Source organism: Ascaphus truei, chromosome 2 (assembly GCF_040206685.1).
Source record: "Ascaphus truei isolate aAscTru1 chromosome 2, aAscTru1.hap1, whole genome shotgun sequence".
In the NCBI taxonomy this organism is placed as follows: Eukaryota; Metazoa; Chordata; class Amphibia; order Anura; family Ascaphidae; genus Ascaphus; species Ascaphus truei.
In genome coordinates, this window is record NC_134484.1 from 36,529,673 (window position 1) to 36,544,161 (window position 14,489).

Consider the following 14,489-nt stretch of genomic DNA (forward strand, 5'->3'; position numbering starts at 1 on the left):
CTTGGCTTTCCTAAATGAAGTGATTACATTGCAGTTTAATATTTGCAATGATGGAAGGGAGAGGAATATATTGAAAAATGAATGAAAAGGGGAATTGAAGAATTATGTTCATTATTTTCAGCCTGAGAAAATGACAAACATCCCTTTTTAAAATAATGACTAAGAAAGAAAAGAATCCCCTTATGCGGCACTGAGAAAACCCTACATGGTATAAAATATAAACTTTTAATGATTAGATTAAAATATAAGTGATTTGTGATAGGACATCAAAAGGACAAACAAACAAGGTTTAAAAACGGAGAGAACGGGGCAAGAGCGTTAGTGTGCTCAATAATGACAATACAGTAGTATTGGTTTAATCGAGCCCCCAATGAAGCCTTAGTGGTGAAACGTATATCGGGTACGTTTGACGTCAGCTAATGAGCGATGACGGCTCATCGGAGAGGTAAAGGTGTCCTGTTAGTCAGAGCGTTTCGGAGACTGCAGCCGTGGGCAGCAAGAACGCTCTGACTTATATACACACACAAGTGTTATACTGATGCTCTAAGTTCTGTTCCAATTTAGGCATCATTTAAGTCTGTCAAAGTTTTTTATAGCTTTTTACCGGAGTGGGCTTCTTTACCTTAAGTGTCACTCTGTGTTTCACCCAACTAAAGAGGCAATCTTTGTCCTATTTAGTGGAGGTAGGTAACTATAGCTGCCCACCAATCTGGGTTAATAGGTGCAGGAATAGATACTCAGTACCAAGCCCGTTCTTACCTTATAAAACGTAGTAGATAAGTATATCTTTAGCATCACTCCTTCAAAAGCAACAGCTCACTATACCTGTTACCAAAGGATAACAAACTGTGTAAAGGCAGGATATTAATATTTTCAGCCTATATACCAGGGGAACTAGTTCTGTGCTTGACTTATGGGCAGTGCTAATATTATTCACTACAAATAGACCCATTTAAAGTCAATATTATCATTATTAAGCACACTAACGCTCTTGCCCCGTTCTCTCCGTTTTTAAACCTTGTTTGTTTGTCCTTTTTGTTGTTGTCCTATCCCAAACACTTATATTTTAATCTAATCATTAAAAGTTTATATTTTATACACTGTAGGGGGTTTCTCAGTGCCGCATAAGGGGATTCTTTTCTTTCTTAGTTATTAGACAATCATTTTCCCTGTGAGCACCACCCCACTTCAGCTGTTTGGGATTTCACTTTTATTAAAACACCATTCCACACACTCTCCTGATGTTGGAGCAAAGTTAAACCACGCCTTCAAAAGCGTACCTCTGTGTATCCCTTTCTAAAGATTTAACTTTCATTCAACTGCGGTGTCATTGTAAATATGAAACAAAGAAACAGAGCAATGAGCATTATACCTTTTTGTAGACCTAAGTATTTTCTATTGTAATGATGAGGCTAACTGGCCCCATTAAGGTAAATTGATGAAAAATGCATTAAGAAGATTAAAGTGACCTGAAAGAATTGCAGGCTGGACAATACACATTGATGCTGTAATTATTGCGCCAACATCTGCGTGTCTCAAATGTTAATGAAGTTTCAGTACTGTTCGAGGATTTCGCATATTGTTTTTTTTTGGCATGAATTTGAAGATATTCTAGGCCATCCGCTGAATCTATTAAACGGGGTTGAATGAAACCTACACACCAAAAGCTAGTGGGATACATTATTCTCTTTTTTGTGATTGTTGTTCTGTTTCAGCACAATTAAAAGTATATTAATTTTACCAGCTGAACCCACAGCATTGGTTCATTGACCAATGGCAAAAACTGATTTAGCATCTGCTCTGATGTATATATTTAACATGTATGCTAATTATAAAGGGAATACATTGAACAAGATTCTTTGATATTTCAACTTTTTGTTGGAAAAACACTAGGAAACGGCTATGTTTGATTCCACATTGTGGCATGAGCGAGTAAACGTTGCTTTTATTATGTGTGCATGGTCAGGGTTCCATACCTAATCAGCAGCTTTTAGCCAGAAAATAAATGATACAATCAATATTTTCCACATTCTGAATTGGGAAAAATCATAGCACGTTCTCTATCCGCCAGCGAAAAAGAATAAGTTAGGTATTATTTCTCTTCCGCCATTTTATTTTAACGTTTGCAGTAATACGTATTCTCAATCAATCAATTGATTATATTATTGCAGTTTCCAGTAACCAGGACTCACGATGGGGACGTAGCTGCACTCGAGTACCGCCACCCACCCCCGTCACACACATTGACACGTCACTGCATTTTTGTAAGGGATAATCAGTGTTCACTCTTCAGGTAACAAGAGTGCGGGCGCCACCGAAAACAGTAACTCTGGCGCCAGCTGTAATATCGCATATTGTCGTACATGAATGACAAGGGTATAAGGGCCACCAAATGTAAGAAGAATGTTCATACTGATTCTATGTGGCGTATATCAATATGAAATATGGATTTAAGGCATAATAACACCGAGCAGGCGGGATTGCTGCTTTACGTTTGCCACTTAAGGTTAAGGACGATCAAGCAGGTGAACGAGGTTAAAAAGCATTGATCGTCAAGATTTAACCCTTTAAATGTTTCATTGCCATTGATTCATTTTAGTACTATGACCTATTAACCCATTGAATGCCGCTGCTACGTCCCAAGGTCTGGTATTCCAGGGGACCCATGACGTAGTAGCTCCATAATAAACAAATTGCTTGTTTTTGTAGGGGAGATTGCACTGAGAATGTGATCTAACAGAAGGAGGAACAGGGGCGTAGCTTGGACTTTGCATGAGGTAGGGAATTTTGGGTTGGTGGTGGAGCACCAATGCGCAGCTGGATGGAACTAGAGGTGTCCTGGCCTTGCACCAATACAGTTAGGTTATATCTATGTTAGTGTATAGTGTAGTCAGGTTATACTCTGTGTCAGTGTATCGGCCTGCACTATACAGTTACACAGAGTCTAACCTGACCACACTATACACTGACACAGAGTGCAAGTGGGAGGGAGCATAGGGGGTGATATCGTGGAAGGGGGGAGGAGGGTGACACATGGGACACATGGGAAAGAGGGGGTAACACATGGTTGAGAAGGGGTGACACATGGGGGGAAGAGGCTGACAGGGGTAAGTTATAGAGGGGGCAGTGGGTGATGGTGGGCAAAGGGTGACAAGTGGTTGACAGTGGGTTTCAGACTGTGAGGATTTGGGGGTCACAACAGTCGCAGCGTGGCCTCATCTCACCTCTCATTGCTCCCGTTGTTGCGGGACGTCTCCCTCGCCGGTCCCGTCCGATCCCCATGGTTGGGGGACTCCCCCCTCGTCCCGGGCGAGCGGTCACTGTTCCGCGGGTGGCGGGGACTCTGGCGGCTGCTACCTCTCCTGGGTGCACGCTCCCCCTCGTTACGGAGCACGCGCCGGACCATGTTAATTTATTCACTGCTCCTGCAGTGAAGCCACGCCCCCAGCTCACGCACAGACTACAATCATTCCCAAAAGCTGCTCACCTGCATTCTCCTCAATGCAGCCTATCCAGGGCGGCTCCATGTACTCCTCCAGGTCTGCTCCCTCTTCCTATTCGCCAGCGGCACTATATAATGCCTGTCTTGCCATTCTCACATAGTGTCTACTTGCGGATGTCTATTGTGGCTCTCTCTTTTGTCTTCTCTTATTCAGGTTACGACCCGGCTTGGCGGACTTCACTCTCTGGCTCTGGACCCCGGCTCCCATTTGACCTCGCTGCTTCTCATGCCCCTCGATCCCAGCTTGGACCCAGACCTTCCGGATCTCTCCTCTCCCAGTCCCTGGCTAACGGCAAAAACTACATCTCTTCTTTTATCGGTACCGGCAAATATTGCTACTGCTATTCCCACCTGGCCTGGCAACGCCAAAACACCACACTCCGGACACGCTCCTTCTGCTGCGGGTGCGTGCACATATACGTCCCCACCTCAGTATAAGGGACGGGTCTGGTCTGCGGGCAGCACCGGCGTAACACAGACCCTACATTCTTCTCCATGGTTGGGAGCGTCAGAGGGGCTCTTTTGCTGTGGCCCCTCCAGCACTCAAAGGATTAAGTTCGATGTCATTGCATCTTCGTAGAGTTTCTACTGGGCCGCCTTGTGATCTCTGACCACAAGGGAACTGTCTACAAATATTTTAATATATATAATAAGAAATACTTTACATTTTAAACAATTCTTGACTTCTTGTTGCTTACCGTGTCATCTCCGCAATATATTTCTTTATAACTGTATTTTTGCGTCCCTGGCTTCCATTCCCCATTGCACTGCGTTACGTACATCGGTACCTTCAAACAAAGTGATCTTTCTTGCGCAAAACGCAGTTTTCTCAAATTTCATGACGGAGATTTGCGACAATTCCTCCTACAATAAACTTGAGGCAGAAAGGTGGAAATGTATTTCCCCAATGTGTTTCAAAAACAGGTAGTAAGGAGGCACACTTCAAACGTTCTTCACCTTTCGCCTTAATGACTATGGGAGAGAATATGTGGCAAAGTTCATTATGAACTAGGTCATGTTGATTAGACTTCAAAGTGTTTCAAACAACCTTTGAGCGTTGCAAAGTCTGTGAGCTCTCCAGCTGGCAAGGTTGCAATGAGAACATCAGCCAGAAAACTCACGGTTCAGCACTGCACACCCCTCAATCAATCACCACCAGAACTAGTGCCACTGATGAGGAGATGCTGAAATGATAATCAATATTGTGCTTGTTTTTCAGTACGTAAGGGTGTGGACATCCTTACACTTAACAAATGCGATTCCATATTTTACAGCTCTGAAAATGTCCCTTGGGCCAAAGCCACGTATTTAATAATAAAGTATTTTACCCCTGCAGCCATGGCTAGGAAGTTGTTCTATGCGTCCCACACTCTTTTAGTGCATTCAAATATTTACACTGTCTGCTGCTATCTTCCAGCTTCGGTTCATTACCTCTTCTGTTTGCATTCACAGGAAACTACTTTCCTCCATGACTAATTGTTATAGCTGAACCACAAGTCATCTATTGAAAATATATATTTGTTTCCGATAAATCACTAGTTTCTGTGGGCCACTGTGTAACCCAGGGGTGCTCAACTCAAGTCCTCAAGCGTCCCCAACAGGTCAGGTTTTCAGGATATCTCAGCTGCAGCACAGGTGGCTCAATTACTTCCTGCTTCAGCACAGGTGGCTCAATCAGAAGCCTTCGACTGAGCCCCTGATTGAGCTACCCGTGCTGAAGCTGGGATATGCTGAAAACCTGTTCTGTTGGGAGGGCTTGAGGACCGGAGTTGAGCCCCCCGGGGCTAACCTAGTGTAACATAATCTCTCAAAATGATATTGAAGTTTTGCTATCGTGTGAGTGGAAGTTAGACACCATATTCCCAGCACTCTCTGCAATTACTGCATATTTGAAGTCATTTTAAGTGAACGTGTCACTTATCACGCCTTGAGCAGAAAGGACAATCACCAGCTTATCAAAGGTGCCCTTTGCAATTAATAACGAAGGAACCTTTTAACATTTAAAAAAAAAAAAAAACATTTCAAAATACACATACACATACTTATATTCTTTATTTAAAGGGTCAATCTCCTAGGTTAAACCTATTCAACTTGCCATTACTTTATTTTGATCTTAGGTTTGGCTGCACTTTAAAGCAGCAGTCCAAGCTGCCGTTTTTGTTTTTAATTATTATTATTTTCATCCCCCCCCCCCTTTAATATGTGCATCAATACAATCCACACAATGATAAGTAATTAGCTAAGTTGCCAATCGATCCGTTCTCCTGTGATCGATCGATGAAGTTACGGCTTAGGGGTTTACTAAATGGCTGCCATTGCAGCAGAAGGGGACCAAAGATGCAAAATTCTGTGGGGAAGATCATGTGATCAGGAAGTCATTAGATACAATTGGTGCACTGCTAGAGAGAGGGCAAGGCTCAAAGAGCCAGAGCCTGTCTCAGAAGAGAAAGAGGATGTGACTTTGTAAATTGTTGCTATAGAAACAAAAAGAAAATGCTTTTTACATTATAATTTATTAAAACTGTCTTTCCGAGCGTTTTTTTTTTTTTTAATTTTAAATGCTACAAGTATTTTCTCATAGCACAGAACTGATTTATTATTTTTTAAAAAACAAGTAGGATAGTGATTGGTCTGCAGCTTTAATGGTGTCTTCAAGGTGAATCAACACATTTTTACATATTTTAATAGTTTAAGGGTTGTTTCCTTTATGAAATCTACACCTTTTTAAGATATTTTATTTGAAAGAATAACTGATTCTTTAAAATAAAAAGACCAGTACACCAAGTTACTATTACAAATCTTGCAAGGGATTGTTCTGAATGGGAACACCAAATTATTGAAGTCACTGTCAGCCATTGTTCTATCCCAGGTCCCCGCCATATTTGGAGACCCATAACAGAGACAGAAAGCTTTGGCTTTGGAAAAGAGATCTTCTTTATAAAAAAAGACCTTTAAATCTTTTGGTGCCAGGAGACTGGGGGCATCCGAGTGCCACCCGCCTTGGGGGGTAGTAACCCTGTGGTTTCCAGGCAGGACCCCGATGACGTGAACGGAACTGAAGTGGGTGAATGCAATCTACACCTAGAAAAGGAGCATTAATGCTGTAACGTACCCCCGTACATCAAATGGGTCCCTGGTGTGCCAGGTCTCATGATGTACAAGGCTGTTCCGTATGGCAGCCTATGGGTTAAAGAAAAATATCAGGTAGTCAGAATTGCACCTTTAGTCCTAGTTAGTGTGTCTTTCAAAATGTATATTGTCTAATAACATCTGTTTGCTTCTCAAGTTTCATTCATTAGAGAAAAGTGTATTAGTCATACTAGGTTTATGCCAGCTCAGACCAAGCGGTTTTTATTGATGCGCAAAAATGGGAACAATTGCTCCGGGGAAGCAGAAATTGATACAGCTCATTATAACAGGCGCTTACTAAAACACCTTTTATTTAAACATGGAACTTTTCTCCATAACATTAATCAGTGTCTATTTAACTCCAACCTGACTATTTGTGGAGCTTGTCTCACAGCACTTTATGGTGAGTAAAAAAAAGTGACAAAAATGTAGTGTATAGCAAACACAAATATTGCTTGTGTGTTCATTGGCTGGTCATTCCCTATCTGCAATAGAAGCATTGTATGTTGGGTTTCCAGGTGTCCAGTATTGAACCAGACTGTCCTGTATTTGGACACTCTGTCCAGTAACAAATTAGAGGTAATACTGGACATGTGTGTGTTCGGTATAACCTCTGCAGACATAAAGACCTGACGGGGGGGGGGGTGCGGTTTTTCCCTAAGCAGGGAGAGAGCAGGGCTGCTGCTAGAAGGCTAGGCAGCTTTCTGTCCAGCAGCTCCTGATTGGCTGCTGCTGGGTATTGCAATCAATCAGGAAGTGGCAGGGGGTGGGGCAAAGGAGAGGAGGAAACAGCATGGAGAGGTGAGGGTATGTGTCTTGAGCACGTCGCACCTTTCACCATTGTGTCCAGTATTTTTGGAGAAGCCACCTGGCAGTCCTAATTGTATGCAAGAGATAATGGTGACAAACAGGGTTTCAAACCTGTCTGAAATCTGTGAATATGCTCACAAATGGTATTTTTATTTTCTGTTTACTGTATTTGGGAAGGACTTTTCTTTGTGAATGAGTTACATTACCTTGCCATATTGATTTTTGTATTCAGCCGCTTTAAGCAATGCTCTGGATTCTAGGAACCACCGTGTGCTGTATCAGTGGGGTTTTTGCTATTATATTGACACTATTTGATGCAATTGTTAAATTATGTTTTCCAGTGTCATCATGATTTTCTTCTGTTTTGCTGCTTATGGGAAATGTTTCTTCAGTGATTTGGTGAATATTCTAAGGAGATTTAAGAAGGCATTACGTAAAGCAGTGTTGTGTGCATTCATAATGCAAAAAGGTATAAAGAGATTGCCAAGGGAGAAACTTTATGCCAGATGATAGTTTGGCATTACCTCTCTGTCTACAGATTTAAGAACTAGATAGTGAAAACCCATCAAAAGGAAAGTTCGGAAAGCTAAAAGAGGAAAGGGAGGTGATGCAAATACTGTAGTTCAGGCAGGGAAGGTGCAAGAATGTATAAGTTTTAAAGAGGAAAGAACATATTATTGGCCCCACAATTATTGGCTTTATATATTAATAGTATAAATAGTTATATAGTATTAATAGTTTATATATAACAGGTCTTTATATGCAACAGGTCTTCCCTGAAACACCCTTATTATCATTCAGACAACCTCATAATCTCAAGGAAATGATGGTGAGGAGTAAAGTATTCAACAGTACAACTGAATAAGGGACAAGACCATGCCAGGACTCAAGATGCAAAACCTGCGCAATGCTCCACACAGTGGGCACAATACAAATACCACACAGGAATCTGGAGTACAAAATCAGAGGAATGTTCACCTGTTCCTCCAGCAATGTTGTGTACCTCATCATGTGCATGAAATGCCCAGTGGGCTGCTACTACATAGGTGAGACGGGATAGGGGCAAAACAAGAGAATGAATCTGCATCACACGCGTAACAAGAGACAGTCTTGTTGGCGAACATTTCTCTGACTCTGGCCATAAGATGAACGATCTGAAGTTGGCCATACTCAAAGGTAATCTTAGAACACCGAAAGAGACACGGTTGCATGAATACAAATGTATGCAACTTTTCAGGACACTTAGCGGTGGCCTAAACTGAGACAGCAGTTTTATGAGTCACTACTGATACGAGAGAACTCTCTTCCCATGAGTGCTAATGGCCATGTCTATACATACTCTGCTACATGTATGCACACACAGCTATTTCTTACACATACAAATACTCTATGTAATTCCATCCCTATATGCCAATAGGGACCACATAGTATCTACACACACTTTTAGTAATGCAACACCCTCTTACATTTCCACACCTACTCACATCATTGATATAGACCCCCACTCCACACACACACACCTTTGGTAAAGGGCTGTATACACTTGGGCTCTTTATTTATTTATATTTACATACATACACACACACACACACTCTTACATCACTAACATTCAGGGACTATTTAAATTTTTTAGCCTATATTAAGTGTAATAAATAATTCTCCCTGATGCAGAATTTAGTTCATACTTTATGACAGCATTCAATAAAGTCAGACAAATGTTTTCTCTTTAATAACATTTTTCCATTATTTATCCACCCCAAAAATTGACAAATGTTGCTGTCGTCAATGAAAATGATGTAATTAGGAAAGAAAGGGAACCTGACATTTAAGGGAGGGGGTATATGATGAGTGTTAAGGAGAGAGATAGGGCTAGGGGTATATAAATTGAAATGGGGAGTCTTTAGTTAAGGGGTGCACAAACTTTTGAGTCTGTGCCCCCCTGCTTGCTCTCCACCCTGCTCACGCCCCCCTCCTTACCTTGTCTTCGGCATCAAATAATGCCGCGGGGCGACGTGATGTCACGTGACCACGTGACGCCAAAGACAAGGTAAGGGAAGTTGCAGAGGCCTCACACAATACCCGGCATTTAATATAAATGTCTTGGGGAAGAGCGCCGGGCCTCTGTAACTGCGGTGCCCCCCCTGGAAAATCTTGCACCTCCCAGTTTTGAAGACCAGAGATCTTCCATAGCCCACCCAGCCCTCCCAATTGTGGGAGTAGGAAGGGTAGTTTCTGTCACAGCAGGATATGGCACCCTACCAGAATGGAAATGCTCAGGATATGTTGGCAACATGAAGAGAATGGTTGAGAATGTTTGTTGTTTGGCCAAGGACAGCAAACATGTACAGGTGTATATGCCCTTTAAAGTTAGGTAAGCATAGGGCCAGCAGGGTGGCTGGTGTTTAATTATATATGGTCATGGTGAGAGGACCATGGGGTGAGATAGGATGAGCCTTCTGGTAAGTGGAAACCTCTTTTATGCATAATTTTCCAAAAAGCCTGTGGCATTATTATCCCAATTGCGGTCTTTTTTTTTTTTTTTTAGTTAAACGACATATTGGAAGCTCCCTTAGTAATGCAGGAGACACCTAATGTGGGAATTGGTGTAGCAAAATTGCGATAAAGCTATCATCTTTCTTCCCTATAGAAGTTTCACTGAAGAATAGAGGTGGGCAAAACCGTTAAAATTAAATCCGTGGATTTTCCACAGTGTTTTAACCAAAAAAAACAAATCCACACATGGAAATCGGAAAGGTGGATTGGGCACTAAAAAATCCAGGTGGATACATCCAAATCCGCCATCATATCCATTCCACCCAGATTTTGTTAAATCCACCATCAGATTTGATCTTAAATCCAATGGTGGATTTTGGAGAGAGAGTGCCAAGCTCTATATATATTTCCTCAAACCTCCCTCCAAATAACATACTGTATGGAGAGATACCTGTGGTCAAAAAGGAGCCCTCCATAGATACCTGGGAGATATATGAAGTATATTTAAAAACACACACCTCAAAGGATTTCCTTAAGACCTATAAAGATCTTCAGCAGCAAGTCCTCAGTGTGATAAAGTCTTATATGTCCAACATGTTTCTCCAGTCCTGTTCTTTTGCTTCCTCAGGGACAAAAGCGGGCTACAGTGATGTTTATAGCATAACAGTTTTATAAAGTACGCAGCAATGGACACTTTGGTACCTTATGATCCTTAACAGAAGGATCATTACATGCATCCACATAACATTAGTAACATAACACTCCCCACTTAACGCTGCACGGATGTAGGCCAATGGCTGCTGCTGGGATTGTCCCAATCATGGGTATCAAGGCCTGTGTAATGGTGCCAGACACCATTGAAGCTCTTAACTATGTATTTGTGTAGCAGGCCTGTACTTCGCAAAATGCTTTGGTACCCCTTTATATGACTTCCATTGAGGATTCCATCTGCCGGTGTGCGTTCCTCCTGCGGCTCACACTTGGATGCCACGCTGAGCCTCCTCGCAAGTTAACTGCTCTGCCTTCAGCCAATGACCGCTCACATGGGCGGTACGTAGGCTGACACCGGTATCCAACAGTCAATCCTGAGATTTCTAGGGCTCGCGCAGACTCTTTCAATTATCCTCTTTAGAGTCCAATATGATTGGTTGAGACCTTGTCCATCAAAAGTCAGAACCTCCTGCACCGGAAGTGGCTCCCTGATGCACACAGCATGCTTCGAGTTGTAGTTTCCTGTTGCAGAGAGAGGGCAGTATATGTGTGTCAGCTGCATAATCTTATCAGGGGTTACAAAAGCATCCTGTTTTTTGTTCTTTTTGTTTATGAAAAAGCTAATAAATAAAACCACTGGAACTAAATAAATCTTTTGAAGACTACAAAGGTCTGATCCAGGGGCCTGTGCTAAATTTGGCCCTTAGTTTATTTAGTATATATTTTTTAACTATAAAATTATAGTCACAAGGGCAAACAGACATAAACATGACAAAGTGAAAGATATTATGTACTGTACATCCCTGGATACAGTGTGCTATAGCAGTTTGGTTTGTGCCTGAGGATCTGGCAATTGTGAAGCCCGGCTGTACACCTTAGACAAAAACAGCAATCATAATAGTTGTGAGAAGAGCCAGGCATAGACTAGAAATAGACTCTGAAAGTAGCAGGTCACTGTACAGTGTGTTTACAAAAGTAAAAGAACATATAAATCTGTTGCTGAGCAATGAACATGATGTAATAAAAAGAAACTAGAACATGAGGTAAGGTGAATCAATAAGTAGGGGCAGCATTGTGCATTGTATGTCACCAGGAAATTAAATGTAAACACAGGAGTTACCGGGTGTTACAGCAAGTAACACATTACTCCTTAATTCACACTTAGATTGTAAGCTCTTCGGGACAGGGACTCCTTTTCCTAATGTTAGGCTTAGGCCATTGCCATGGTGAGCGTGTGACCGTGCACGTGGCGTCATGCGTGCCTGTAGCTGGAGCAATTTGTGGCCTTGGGGTAGACGCGACGGGGAGGCGTGTTGGGAGGGCGTGGCCGTGACGTCACGGAGCTGGTTCGTCCTCATTGGGTAAAATTTGTTTTGTCTGCTCATGGATCGCGAGCGCCGGCGCTTCCCATCGCGCGTTCTGTGGCCTGCCTCATAAAGGCATGGCATTTTAATCGTGCCGCACTCACAATGGACGTGGCCTTATGTCTGAAGTGCTGATTCCCATTATGTGTTATATCAGCGGTACACAAACTGGGGGGCGCGCAAGTTTTTTGTTTTTTTGGGGGGTCGGGGCGCGGGTGGTTACAGAGGTCCCGCGCTCTTCCCCAATGTATTTAAATTAAATGCCGGGGGACCGCGCCAGGCCTCTGCCACCTCTTCTTACCGAGATTCAGCCAGTTTCAGGATGCGTGACTATGGCAACGCAGTGTCAAATGACGCTGCGGGGTCATGTGACATCACAGTTGCCGTGGTAACGTGATGTCAAATGACGCAGCGGGTCACGTGACATGACGCCACATGACCCTGACACCGCGCGAGGTTAGGGGGGGCGCAACAAGGAGGGGAGCAGGCAGGGGGGTGCAGCAAAAAAAGTTTGCGCTTGCCTGTGTTATATTACAGTTTGTCACGTGTATTACTACTGTGAAGCGCTATGTAAAAAGATGGCGCTATATAACTAAAGATATACATACACATACTGTATACATATTTTCTTTAATAGCAATGCGCATGAGCAGTGGGTTTTCTTTGTTTTGTTTGTATACCAATAGAATAAAAATAACAATATATTGCCTTTAATATTGCATAATAGATATACAAAAGACACAATGAACCTAGACTTGTTTGTGTTTTATTACTAAACAATGAACAAAAAGAAGCCATTGATTATTTATGTTAACAAATTTAAAAGTGTAATGTAATCACAACCCTGATGAAGGTCCCTCTGGGTGACCGAAACGTTGGTTGCAGTGCCCTGTCATTCAATACAGTTCTTTGTCTGAAGACTACTTGCAGTGTGCTGTCTCTTTTTGCTGGACACCAATCTGGTAATATATCTACTATATATTTCTGAAAGCACTGTATGCCGGTCTGCGTGTCCTCTGTCCCTAGCGGCAATCGCATTGGAGCTTTGGCCCGTCACTCCGCCTCAGGCCAATGAGATGGCTCCCTTGGGCTGCCCGCCCCTGCACACCTCTCATTGGCCTGAGGCGGAGTGATGGGCAAAGGTCCAACACACACACACACCAACCACCCTCCCCCTGGACCTCCTCAACGGCTGCCCAAACTTGACAACCCACCCTCGCCCATCCACCCTCTCACCCCTCCGCCCTTCCCGGTGGCTCGCCCGCAACAACGGAACCACCCCCTATCACCACTCCGCGGGACCACACAAAGATCACCCTCTCTCCCGGCGCTCACCCTCTCTCCCGGCGCTCACCCTCTCTCCCGGCGCTCACCCTCTCTCCCGGTGCTCACCCTCTCCCCCGGTGCTCCCTCCCATAGACCGCTCCCCCCCCCAAGAGCACGCTCTCGCCGCTCTCACCTTAAGGCCTAGAGGCCGCGCCCCCAGCTCACCAACCCCGAGAGCGCTTCTCCGGCTTTCTCAGTCGGGAGCTGTACGGGCCGGCTGCCCACACCACCTCCTCATCTGAGCGTCTCAGCTCCGCCTCGCCGGGGGGAACGGAAACCGCCGAGGAACCCGAGAAAGAGGAGGAGCGCGGCCCGGTGCGAGGTAAGTAAACGCAGGGGAAGGGATCTTTCAACCCCCCGGCCCCTCACCTGGCCTGGCCCTTCACCCCCCTCCCCTTCACCCCCCCCGGCCCTTCACCCCGGCCCGGCCCTTCACCCCCCCCTGCCCTTCACCCACCCCCTCCCCGGCCCTTCACCCACCACCCCCCCACCGACTCTTCATCCTCCACCCACCCCCCATGGCCCTTCACCCCCCCCTGGCCCTTCACACCCCCTGACCCAGCCCTTCACCCCCCCCCCGGCCCTGCCCCCCCCCCAGCCCTGCCTTTCCGCCCTTCAACCACCCCCCCGGCCCTGCCCTTCACCCCTCCCCCCTGCCCTTCACCCCCCGGCCCTGCCCTTCACCCCCCCGGCCCTGCCCTTCACCCCCCTCCCGGCCCTGCCCTTCACCCCCCCCGGCCGTGCCCTTCCGCCCTTCAACCACCCCCCCGGCCCTGCCCTTCACCCCTCCCCCCTGCCCTTCACCCCCCTGGCCCTGCCCTTCAACCCCCCCCCCCGGCCCTGCCCTTCACCCCCCCTCCCGGCCCTGCCCTTCACCCCCCCCGGCCCTGCCCTTCCGTCCTTCAATCACCCCCCCTCCGGCCCTGCCCTTCCGTCCTTCAACCACACCCCCCCCCCGGCCCTGCCCTTCACCCCCTCCCTGGACCTGCCCTTCACCCCCCCCCCCCGGCCCTGCCCTTCACCCCCCCCCTGGCCCTGCCCTTCACCCCCCCCCGCCTTGCCCTTCACACACACACCCCCTGCCCTTCACCCCCACCCTCCCTGCCCTTCGCCCCCACCCTCCCTGCCCTTCGCCCCTGCCCCCGCCCTCCCTG

The 14,489-nt window shown here is 45.3% G+C and overlaps 1 long non-coding RNA gene across 1 annotated transcript in view; it reads right to left on the bottom strand.

The window, feature by feature from the left end:
• Positions 1-9,138: 9,138 nt before the first annotated feature.
• The window catches only part of LOC142488487 (uncharacterized), a 56,795-nt gene continuing 51,444 nt past the window's right edge, over positions 9,139-14,489 (bottom strand). Inside the window, exon 3 of the long non-coding RNA XR_012799432.1 lies at positions 9,139-11,167. This is a non-coding gene — a long non-coding RNA (uncharacterized LOC142488487). The remainder of the gene's footprint in view (positions 11,168-14,489) is intronic.